The sequence below is a fragment of the Bactrocera latifrons genome, unplaced genomic scaffold (genome assembly GCF_001853355.1).
Source record: "Bactrocera latifrons isolate USDA-ARS-PBARC rearing strain unplaced genomic scaffold, ASM185335v1 scaffold_656, whole genome shotgun sequence".
Classification (NCBI taxonomy): domain Eukaryota; kingdom Metazoa; phylum Arthropoda; class Insecta; order Diptera; family Tephritidae; genus Bactrocera; species Bactrocera latifrons.
The window spans coordinates 32398-45539 of NW_017537330.1; the positions used below are offsets into that span (position 1 = coordinate 32398).

The 13142-nt window shown below is 32.1% G+C and overlaps 1 pseudogene; it reads left to right on the plus strand.

Moving 5' to 3' along the window:
• The first annotated feature begins 722 nt into the window (after nucleotides 1-722).
• Nucleotides 723-2944, plus strand: LOC108975483 (annotated as a pseudogene).
• Nucleotides 2945-13142: the final 10198 nt, after the last annotated feature.

Genomic DNA, 13142 nt, shown 5'->3' on the forward strand with positions numbered 1-13142 from the left:
ACATACAAGCAATTTCTTGGTTGAAAGCAAAAATTGAAGCATGAGAAATTGAAATGCCGACRGCAAAACGAAATTCCTTACATTCGTACATTGCGTATGAATCATGAAAATATCATCATAATATTTAGGTACATAAATCTTTTATTCATTCAAAAGGTCTTATTATAAAATAAGATCAAATTAACTTAAATAATTTCAAAAATTTTGAATCAAAAATAAAAAACTTCTACATACATACATTTCCATACAAAATAGAACATATTTCCTAGGGAATATCAAAGAAATTATTTTTTTTTTTTTTCAATATTCCCTACAGTTTACGTTCTCTGCATGGACATGCATACATATATTTAAGTCTCTTCATATTTTTGCGTATGTGAGACAGAGAACATAATGTGTTTTGTACACATTTTTYGCTGTCAAAAATGAAACAAAATATAAACAAGCAAAACGAAATTCTTCGTTGGGAGTTTTTTCATATTCTCTGCTTGGGCATATATGCCATGCCGTAAATACATATATTTATTTCTCTTCATATTCTCTGTTATAATATGTGAGAGAATTGTAAAAAGTGTTAAAATTGTGAGGGGAATGCCGACCTACAATGTTAACAAATGCGGCGAATTCCTTAGCCGAAATCTAACAAATGTTCGCAGTCGAACCTGCACCTTCTCTATACTTTACGTTCTCTGAGTGGATTGGGTAGGTTTTGACGCAGCCTCATGACACCACAAGAAAAAATTTTACACCATTTGTCAAAAGGAACTTGTTATAAATCCGGTCAAGACGGAGAATTGTATAAGATGCATTTTTGCGAAGCGTAATGTAAGAATTGTTTTCTTATGTTTGTGAACCATAAATTCCGAGCAACAGTTGGATCTTCTAAAGCTCTTCCAAGAAATGCGGGTATTTTTTTAGTGTTTGATGCTGAGTCTCTAGACTTGCTAGATATAAGGCAATTGTGAAGTAAATGGTTATAAATTGTATATACAGCAAGTGAAAGATCTTTTACTTAGCTACGATAATATAAAATGTTATGTTACTAATTTAAGATCTGGTGTACATCAAAAGCCGTTTGATATTAAAGATATGTTCACGATTCCGATAACTTTGGTGGAGAGGTAAAAAACCGAATTTCCGTATAAATGTGTATATGCGGGGAGCTTCTTCAGAGGAGGAAGATCCAAAAGTAATATAAAAATAACTAATTTTTTTAGAATATTCAAAAATTTGCACTAAGAACCCATGGTATTTCTCTATGTTTCACTAAATTTTTCACGTTTTTTACTCTGTAAGCATTGAAAAAAGTTCATATTACATATTTGTTTTGTAATTTTTCAGCTAAATTTAGTAATATAAAAATCATTTATCAAATTTATTCCTGAAAAGTTTATAGTGTTTATATCTATATCTAAGAAAACCAGCTTTCCCAAACATTAAAACCAAAAGTGAAAGATTTTTGAGCATTTCACAGCCTTTCCTTTGTTTGTACTTATGAGTGACTCTGTATTCATTATTAACTATAAAGAAGATTTTTCAAGCTAAAATTGAATATGTAAAAACTTTTCCAAAGAGATACATATATGAATTTATGAATAATATGTGATTTATATTTAATAAACACAGATAAGTAAAATCGTGTGATAATATTATATATATGACTGCAATATAACATTCTTATATACACATCACAACTTTATACCATCATTCTTCTTCTGCGTTGGCGGTCTTCGGCCGCGCTCTAAAAAAATAACCCTGGCCGAACGAATGCCTGGGTTGACTGAAGTACTTTCGCGTGGTACTCCTTTCTGCGTTAAAAATACAAATATTAGATATTGAGTTCTTATCATAAAGTGGTTATATATACATGTGGCACTCATATTGAAACAAAATTTGAGTTTTCGTACTGTACCGTATATGTTACTTTACACTTTATTACGTAATATTATTATATAATATTACTAGTACATGTACATAATATTACTTATTAGATTAATAAATTTAAAAAAGAAAATATCCATATGTATGGATAGAGGAATTTTTAAGAAAAAGAGGAATTTCAGCGAATTGCCAAATCATCACATGGCGGCGCTGCATTTCGTCGTAATATTTGGTAAACAAATGAGGTTCAAACGAATGTTAAATGTAATTTTTAAAATAAATGTAAAAAGTAGTTTTATTTAAAAGCTGATAGTGTAATTTAATTAATTTGAAGTTAAAAATGTGAATAAAGTGTGTTGAATGTGGTGAAATAGCTTACTGAAATGTTCGAATTTTGCGAATTTTTGATTCAAACGTCAACAAGTCGTAACGAATTTATAAAACTTCATCGAAAGAACTTGATAGCCTCTATGGCTACGATCTTAAGTTGCAAATACGCTTTTATACCTACAATAAATATAAGTATAGTTACCGATCTGCTCTCAGCCATTGCATTTGGACAGGGAAATAACGTCGCATATGATGTTGCTATCAAAGATGATCATTTGGTTAATGATATCAAAATCATGCGTCCAATTAAAGATCTATGTAAAGCAGAGGTCTTGCTCTATATACGTAATACACGTCGTATAAAATGGTGGGATATACGGGATCATGTTGTAATTGCTTCAAGCAGTATACAACAAATAACTGGGTCATTTATACGTAACTTACAAAAAACTACAGCTCCACCGTTTCAACAATAATTTGTACAGGAAATAAAATCACCTCAAATAATGACAGTTATGAAGAATTTGAGAAAAAACGCTGTTTGTGTAATTCTTCAATAGTTAACTCTGAAACTCTGTCAGCTGTTAGGTATTCTCGATATGTCTCTGAAAGAACGTCAAGCGATTTTGATTTAGACACAAACTTCACAAAATTCTTGAACTTGACCCAAAACCAAGATCAAAAAGTATGCCACAGTTGTCAAAATATAGGACGGGATAGCGATATTAATTTAATAAAGAATATTTTTGTAAAATATTGATTTAAATTCATTCAATATAAAACATTTAAAATTTTTTAATTATACGTGTTCTTAATTTCTGTGATGCATTCACAGCCAAAATTACGATAGAGGAACACCTATACACACATTTACCCTCCTCAGACTTGAAGTTTTCGTGTTCTGTAAAGTGAAAAGTAAAGTAGTTCAAGCTATTTCATTATGTTTAACTAAAATTACACACATTTTCAATTATATATTTTTAATTACACTGCAGATACTGAAATAAATCTAAAATTTCTATTTGTTGTGTATTTTAAAGAAAATAAATACAACTAAAAAACTATTTTGCGCAAATTTCTTTATTTGAAATACTCTATAAAAATTTTCGACTTCAAAAGAACTATGAACACCGGACTAGTGTAATTCTTTTGAAGAGCGGCCAAAGACCGCCAGGACGGAAAGAAGAACGTCACAAAGGAACCATGAATTTATTGTTGGATCAACCTTTGGCGGTCGAATAAAAAGCACGAATTTCGATGTAAGTGGAGTATCTGCTGATAGGGAAGCTTCTCCAGATTATGAATAGCAAAAGTAATGTTGCATACACTTACTCTTTTTAAAATATTCTCGATTAAAAATTTAAAAACTTCTATCAATAACATGCAAATTCCGATTTGCAAACGCGCCGCGTTTTGAAGGTACCGTTGGAAAGAGGAAGTCCTGATTAAAACGTTTAGTTTACGATATATTCGACCTAAAAGTTCAAACATTCTCAATATTCGAATATTTCTAGAAGCTATTTTACCACATTAAACACTCTTTACACATTCTTCACTTCAAATTAATTAAATTAAACTATAAACTTTTAAATAAATTTACATTTTATACTTTTAGTAGATTTTTTTATCTAAGAAAAATTCCATTTTACACTCGTACRAAACATCATTTGTGTGCTAAAAATTACGACGAAATGGAATGCTGCCATGGGATAATAACAAAATTGAAATTCCTTTTTTCTCAAAAATTCCGCTATCCATTCATAGGGATAAGTTCCTTATTTAATTAAATAAATATTATATAATAATATTATATATGTTGTCACCTATAATACAAAACAACGTATTATCAAAAATAAATAGAAATCGCTGACAGATATAATAACCATTTTGTAACGAAAACTCAAATTTCGTTTCAATATGATAATCAAGAAATATAATCATTATATAATGAAAACTCAATATATTTTCTTATTTGAACGCAGAAAGTACTACACGAAATTACTTCAGACAAACCGGGTATTCGCYCAACCAGTGTTATTTTTTTAGTGCGCAGTCGAAGGCCACCAACGCAGAAAGGAGTACTACGCAAAAGCACTTCGGACACCCCGATATGATATACATTTTATAATATTATCATAGATTTTTACTTATTTGTGTTTATTAAATATAAATCACATATTATACATATACATATGTAGATGGAAAAAGTGTTCACAACTCAATTATAACTTGAAAAATGTTGGGAAAGTATTTTTTATTATAGTTAATATAGAAAAAAGAATCACGCGAAAAAACTACCAAAGAAAAATCATTAAAAATCCTACATATTGCCTGTTTAAGATGTGAATATTTAAAAAAACTATAAGTTATTTTTATATTATTTGTGGATATTCCTCCTCTGGAGAAGCTCCCCTATCCGCACATACCCCATTTATAAGGAAATTCGGTTTTTACCCCTCCGCCAAAGTAATCGGAATCGTGCTAAATAACACATAATATTTCTCAATGTTTCACTAAACTTCTTCACATTTTTGACTTTGTATATTTAAATGTAGACTCTAAACAGTAAAATAAGTTCATATTTAACTTTTATTTTGTTATTTGTTAGCTAAATTTAATAATTTAAAAATCTCTTGACACACTCATTTTTGAAAAAGTTTAATTGTTTACAATTAAACACCAATTATGAAGGTTTGTCGTTTAGCGTCTTTTCCTAAATTTTCGCGTGGTTCTTTTTTCTTTATTAACTCCAAAAAAATTGTTTCCAACATTTTTGAAGCTATAATTGGGTATGAAAAGTACTCCTTCCAAAAAATAACCCTTTTCGAGTCAATACCCTGGGTGACTGAAGTACTTTCGCGTAGTATGTCTTTCTGTGTTGGCAGCCTTCGGCCGGGCTTTAAAAAAATAACCCCAATCGAGCCAATAAAGATTATTTATACTCATTTTAATTTGAAATATAATTGAGAAAATTCATTTCCTCATAACTGTTAGCACATAAATAATGCTCACTACGAGTGTAAAGTGTAATTTTTAATATATATATTTGTGACTTATAAAACCTGCAACAAGTGTAAATGTTGAATTTGTTTAAATACTTACAGTTTAGTTAAATTAATTTGAAGTGAAAAATTTGCATAAAGTGCGTTGGATCTAGTGAAGTAGCTTGTTGAAATGTTCGAATTTTGGGAATTTTTGAACTTTAAAGTCGAATATCTCGTAAACTAGCCGTTTGCTGTATATATTTTTATATAACCCTATAATTTTTAATCAGAAGGATTTCTTCTTTATAATGGTACCTTCTGATCGCGACGCCAAAGAAATCGGAATTGTGACAAATGTTGTACAATACTTAATCGCAATCAAAATATTTATATACTTATTTATACCATGTTCAGACCGAATATTTGAAAGGATTACATTACATTTAAGCCCTTCACTAATCAGCCCATTCTCACTGCCGTTGGAAAGATGAAAAAACAGTTGTTTTTGCCATTCAAGAATTCAATGTTCTTTAAAATAAATTTGTTTGTTTAAATTTCCCCTTTTTTCCCTTTGTAGTGTCTAAATGAGCTGTCAAAATGTAACAGATTTCCGATGCTGACAGGTAGAGGCCGCAAAATCAGAGTCGCACACAGAGATTTAGCGTGGATCAGTTTCAAATCACTTCTATGGAGTGATTTTTAACTGTCATTTTTGTATGGCGAAATCTTGATACAGTTATAAGACTAGTGGGATAAACCACACAACAGCCGAAATCATGTGATTAAGTGTCGGTTTCTCTTGCTCTTCTGGCTTCTGAAGAAATAAGGAAGAGAGCTGAAGTGAACATATGCGCACACATTTTTTAATCCTGAGATATTCCTCTCAAAATTAATAAGTTGAAATCATTGATATCGTATCGAAAATGAAGTTTTTGATGCAGTTGAACTTACTTGCCGACTAGATAAAATACATTCCGTGGCTAATAGATGGCGATAACTTCGAAATCATTGAAACCGCGAAATCGAAAGTAATTTTCGAAATATATACGCATCTATCGAGCATTTGTAAGTATTTATATAAAAAAAATAGCTGAGGACGCATTAAATTCTGTTTTAAATTGTGATTTAGCGGAAATAAATGCTTTTTGAAAAACTTCAGAAAACTGCTCAAACGTCAAGGACAAGACTGGATGAAAAAATGTATATTACCAGTTAAAAGGAAAACGATTGAAACTACAAAGCAAATTTCTGGAACAGGAGGTGGGCCCTTGAATCAAGTAAATTTAAGTTCCCTCGAAAAGGAGGTAAGTGCTTTACTTTCCCAAAGTACATAAGTAGAGGGACTGAAAATTATCAATTGACGACATTTTTTCCCAGTCTCAAATGCAAAATGAAATGAAATTTATCGTCTGACCAGCTGTACACCGCACAAGAAACAGAAAACAAACAAAATAGGTCTATTTGAGGAGAAAATAATTATAAAAAAAAAGATGCAGGACAATGTTTCAAAAGTCCTAAGCACGCTTATGAAGCAACTAGCGAACATGCACAAGAACCGTCTGAAACAAAAAAATGGATTAGAAAACTGAAATTGCAAAAGATAAATTTAAGGAAAAATATCCATTGATAAATTGGAAACCAAAAAAAATTTAGAACTTGAATGTTTTTTATTGTAGCGTAACAAAGATATGGTTTTACATTTCATTCAAATTGCAACCAGTAAAGTTTTTCTACCCGAGACAGACATGTAGTAACAATACCATAGTAAAGGTATCATAGTATTCTGTTTACTACGTTGGTGACACACATGGCAATGTAGTAAACTCAAACTCATTAAATATTAAAAAAAAAATTGTCAAAAATGTTTTGTTTTCCATTTCATTAATTATTTTTTATGTCATTTTGACAGAATATTTCGAAGAGCAAAGTTTGTTACCTGTTTGTTTAAATATTTACAGTTTAATTAAATTAATTTGAAGTGAAAGATTTGCATAGTCATCTCAAAAAAACGATTTGGTAAAGTTTCTCTAGAATCCTAACACAAAATGTGGCATTTAATGATTTTCTGGAAAAAAATTGTCAAAAATGCTTTGTTTTCCATTTCATCAATTATTTTTTATGCCATTTTGACAGAATATTTCGAAGAGCTTTTGTGTAAAAGCTTCTAGCAAAGTTTGTTACCTGTTTTTTAGCTGCGTTTATACAAATAGAACTACGCGCTTTCAGCGCCCACTAGCGAAAATACCGCAAGACTCTTTTGACAACCTAATAAAATGAAACAGCATAATATTGTTAGCAGCAAAATACTACATTGCTCATATGGTATTTTGCTAGTACAGGTAAACCTCCTACAACAAGTTTTCTATAACGCTTTTTCACTCCAACGCGGTTTCCAAATGTTCTTTTAACTTGAATATTTACGTAGATTTGACATTTTATTTCATTTGTTTTGTTTTTGTTTAAAGAAATTGAATGTTATTGAATTACATAACATGTATGTTCTTATTACTCACCAAATAAATAACCAAAATTATATTATATTTATTATACAAATTCCAATATTTTATTGAAATTTTTTTTCCTTTGGAACCAAACTCTGATTTTTGTATGGAGTTAGAGTCTTCTATAACGCGGAGTTTTTCAGGAACCTATTCACCGCGTTGTAGGAGGTTTACCTGTATTGGGTAACCCACATATGGTATTTGTTAAGAGCATGAAACCTTCTTTTAAATCTGCATCTGCTATTTCTAGTCTCTCCTAGTTGTCGGGCTTCAGCATTTACGTGATTTTGTAACCTTGTGCCATGTTTCGGTGCTGTTTCGCGAATGACTTCTCGAACCATTTTTATGTGAAGATCACGATGTAGTAGGTCTGAATTTACCGTACTGGTAAGATGGGCATTTGCAATTTCTCAACGGTGCAGCGCATCCCCATAGTTGAATTCGGTATGTCCAAATTTGTTTTAACGTTTGGATGTAGACTAAAATTTAGTAGTTCAGTTAGATGCTGTGGAAAAAGACGTCTTAATTTATGAAGTAAGCCATGGTGCCATACTCTATCAAACGCCTGGGATATGTCAAGAAACAGCTGTGTAATTTTGTTTTTTCCCATCACATCTTCTATTATATCTGTTTTTCGATGGACTTGATCGATTGTTGAATGATGCGATCTTCCCGGGTTTTCGTACCATAATGATTTTAGAAACCTTCCATGACAATGCGACGTATCTGAGATTTAAGCAAGCGTTTATTATCGATGTAAGTTTTTCTAATGCTTTGTGCATTAGATTTTTCAGTACCTCAGCTGTCGCTAAGCCGAAGCCGGGAGCTTTTCTTGGTTTAAATCTAATTTTAATGATATTTTCCAATTCTTAAATTATTGCTGGTTGGATTTCTTCTACGTATTGCAACTCTTCCAGCTGTGTTCCAGGGAACACAAAGAGACTAAACGTTTTAGTTAGTTTCTCTAAAAAAACTTCCGCTTTTTCTTCGTCGCTTTTGGCTTTCTGAGGGCTGCATTCGACAATATTGGTTTCATAGCATTTTTTATAGCTTTCCAATGGGAATAATCCGTATGTTTGTTGGGTGATAATTTCTCAATATAATTAGAAATATTTTGATTTGTAAATAACTTTATTTATGTGCTGAGTTCAGTTAAATTGTTTAGTTTTGTTTTATATTGAGGAAATTGCGTGATTTGCCCTTTTGCCGTAGTTTTCTCTTTTTCTTAATTTCTCAAGCCGATTTTTGAATAGTTTTCGTTAATGTATGAACTTCATCTTCTGACATATCTTGAGTAGTTATATTTACTTTAAAGTCTATATTTTTGTCGAGCATAACTTTGAAATACTTCCAATTCGCATGTCTATTAGAAAGATACGGTGAAGATATGTCGATTTTTTAGGTGATCATTTAAGATTAGATAAGATGACGAGTGGCCGAATTTAAGCCGAATTCATTTTCCGTAGTAATAAAGGTCTTGGATATTTGTCGAGTGATGAAAAAGTCAATCAAGTCAGGTAATTTTCTTGTGTCGGAAGGCCAGTAAGTCGGCTTTATCCATTTTGATATTGTGTCTAGGTGGGCTATATATTGCGGTAATAACACTGGTTTACAGCAAAAATGTTCCATGAACGCCACTATCCAATTTGTATGTGGAATCGCTCGTTGATTTCGAAAATCGAATAAATTTTTTTTTTATGGATACGTTTTTGAGATATTTGCAATTTACCGTTATTCGACCAAAAAATAAAGGTGTCTTCATTTAATCATGTATATCTCACTGACCAGTTGAGCAATCTTACTGCAAATTATAGAAAATAAAAGTGAATGAAATTTCCTAAAAATATTGTCTACTCCATTTTTCCATATTCCTTATATTTCCAATCATATTCTTCTTCTTGATTGGCGTAGACACCGCTTACGCGATTATAGCCGAGTTAACAACAGCGCGCCAGTCGTTTCTTCTTTTCGCTACGTGGCGCCAATTAGAATATCAATTTTTCCATTACCTCGTATGTTTCCTTCGTGTTTACTGCATGCGCGATCGGGATCGAGGGCTTTTTGTTGCCATTATGCAGTAATACGACCTTCAAGCTCAGTTTATTGCTGTCTATGAACAATCGCCACTCCTCGGAATCATATGGTTGACCAAACTCTTTGAATAATCCTGGAATGTCTTTGCAATAGCATACATTGTCTTCCTTCGTATAGTGTTTGGCAAATGCTTCGTGACGATTTCTATAATATGTCACCTTAACATGGGGTGACACGAATTGAAATTGTTGCATACGAGAGGCATGTAGCCCAGATTTTTCCTTGGATAATTCCAAATCTCTAATCCAATCGTTCGCTTGTGATAGAACGTTTCTCTCGTTTTACGTTAAAAATTCATTACAACTTGATTTCCCATATTCAGATGATCTTTCAGATACTGCTGTTGACAACGAAACTGGATACGCAACTTTAGCTGAATGTGGAACTGGCAATGAAACGGTGGGTACGTTAGCATGAATCACTTTTCTTGATTTTCCAAAGCCAAGTACTTTTGTCATACAAATATAACAATATTCTGAGTGACATGTAGGTTCTCGCCATATCATTGGTACATTAAATTTTATTTATCGCCTGAAAAAGAAAAAAATTAAAAATTACTATTAAATAAAAAGAAGCATAGTTTCATAATTTTAATACATACTTTGTTGATCCTGATTTCCCATTGAACCAATATTATTCGACACAAGGAACACAAAATATTCGGAGTCCATGGTTTATCAATATTTTTAGGCTCAATACCAAAATATTTTGAATATATAGATCGAATCTCTAAACTGCCTCCGATGCCGTACAAGAGTATATTCACCGCATATGTAACAGAACATATCCGGATCATTGGTACACTAAAATTCTCGCGTACGTTTACTCATTTACTCGTGTTTTAAAAATAGCTCACGGTTTCTTATATTGTAATTATAAACTGAAACCGGCGAGCATTACAGATATTATGAACTTTCAAGGGGCATTTATCCTTATATATAACTTGATCGCGAAAAAACAAAAAAAAAGCAAAACCTACCTAAACAAAAAAGTCCCTTCATATTAACGAGCCGGGAAAAGAAAATACTACCTGCTGTTGATGTTGGCCTTAAAAAAATTAATGAATTTACCAAGATATATGTGTGTGCATGTAGGTATGCATGTTTGAATTAAATTTATTTGCATTAGGAATTTTCCGCAACTAATTACCCTTCGAAAATCTGCCTGTATACCTACACACATATTAAGCAAATTAGCATGACTACAGGGGTTTCGAACCTGACACCTCTTGCTTTCGATGCAAACTACCTAGTACAATAGTATTTGAGTATTACTGTTCTAAAAGTATTATTTGATTTTTTTAAACGAATAGCGTTATAGTTACATACGCATGTACGTATACATTGACTTTGCGCGACTTGGATATATTTATTTGATCGTGTACAACTTTCCTATTTATCCATGGATTTTGTTCGTTGGTAGCTTAGTTTTTTATAAGGAAACAGGACTTCGTATAAAGTAAAAAAAAAATTTAAAAATATCTTTTGTTTTACCTGCCAAAGTTTACGAAGTTCACGAAGTGATTAACCAATTTCTCAGAAATTATAAGGCCTATGGAAAAATGGAGTAGACAATATTTTTAGGAAATTTCATTCAATTTTATTAATTTGCAGTAAGATTGCTCAACTGGTCAGTGAGATATACATGATTAAATGAAGACACCTTTATTTTTTGGTCGAATAACGGTAAATTGTAAATATCTCAAAAACGTATCCATAAAAAAAAATTTACTCGAATTTCGAAATCAGCGAGCCATTTCACATACAAATTGGATAGTGGCATCCGTTTAACAAAAAACAAATTCAAATTTGTGATCCAGTGTAATTATTTATCCGAAACTAGATTCAACCGATATGGTCGTGGTTTGGAATTCTGGGACACTCATATTCTTTTCCTCGTAGTGGGGAATATTATCTCTGATAATTGTGGCATTCCCCCCTTTCGCATTCTTATTTGGGTGGTTTGAGCAATACGTTTTGTGGTTTTTGAACCTAACGAAAGCCTCATTTGTAAAATGAGTTTCTCATATAAGACATGGAGTAATGTCTCTAATTCTTTATTAAGTTTGAGCATTTGCATTCCAGGTCATAATTTTTATCGGTTTCGTTTTGCCCTTTCGTTTGGCTGCCGCTCTAGTTGAGTAAGACGTTCGTGGGTAAGTCTATTTTGCTCTTCTAGCTTATTAAGCTTGTTGATTATTAACGAAACACTGCCGGTAATATCACCAATGTCATTTATATTTGTTTGAATTTCAGAAGCATTTTGTTGAAATTTATTAACACCTTTAGTTATGCTGGCAAATGAGGGCTTTTCAGATGATTTACATTAGTGTCTTCCTTCTGAGGATTAGTGGAAGCGGTTGTACTTAAGCGTTTTGGTTCATACTTACGGTCTTTATTTTCTTCAGTCGCGTTTTTGATTTTTTGGAGTTGCTTTGCCACTTCCCATCCCTTGTAGTTTGCAGGGTGATTTTGACCACAGTTACAACATTTTGGCGGTAGTTCGCTGGTTTTGGGTCCTAGCCAGCGTAGTCGCTGTTTTTTAATTCGCTGAACTATGTCAATGTCGTCATATATTATATATACAGCTCATCGCCTTATAGAAGATGATACTTTCTCTATTTAGTTCTGCAGCTCGCCTTGTCTGAAACCTCGTTTGATATCGAATGGCTCAGAGAGGTCCTTCCCGATCCTGACGGAGCTTTTGGTGTTGCTCAACGTCAGTTTATACAGGCGTATTAGTTTTGCGGGGATTCTAACCTAGTATTAAATACACTTATTCTCTCCGATAATTGCTGAGCTAATGATTTTCAAATGACTCGTATCCCATATGAGATCACACTACTGCTTTGATACTTAGCATAAGCGTGTCGTATTTGCATCTTGTGGTCGCACGTCTACATATGAAAAACATATGTATATACATATCTTATATAGAATACTGAGTGAAAAGTTAATTTTAAAAAACGCCTAACCACCATAACGTTCAGACTTGATCCTATGTTTCGTGAGTTCCATCAACTGTCATTGCCTTACCAGGAATTTAAAGGCATCTTTAAAGTTCAAAAATTCCCGAAATGCGAACATTTCAATATACAATTTCACTACATTTAACAAACTTTGTACGCAATTTTCACTTCAAATTCATTTTTTTAACTATAAACATTTAAATAAAATTACAATTTAAACTTTTTGCATGTTTTATAAATAAGAAATATATACAGGCAGGTTCTGGAATTCACTTCCGAGTGAATATCTAACAAATTCGTTTTCAATCCGACATTTGGTGTTCTGTGTTTCACTTTCACAATTTCAATTCCACATTTTTTCTAAAATGAATTCCGAGTGAATAC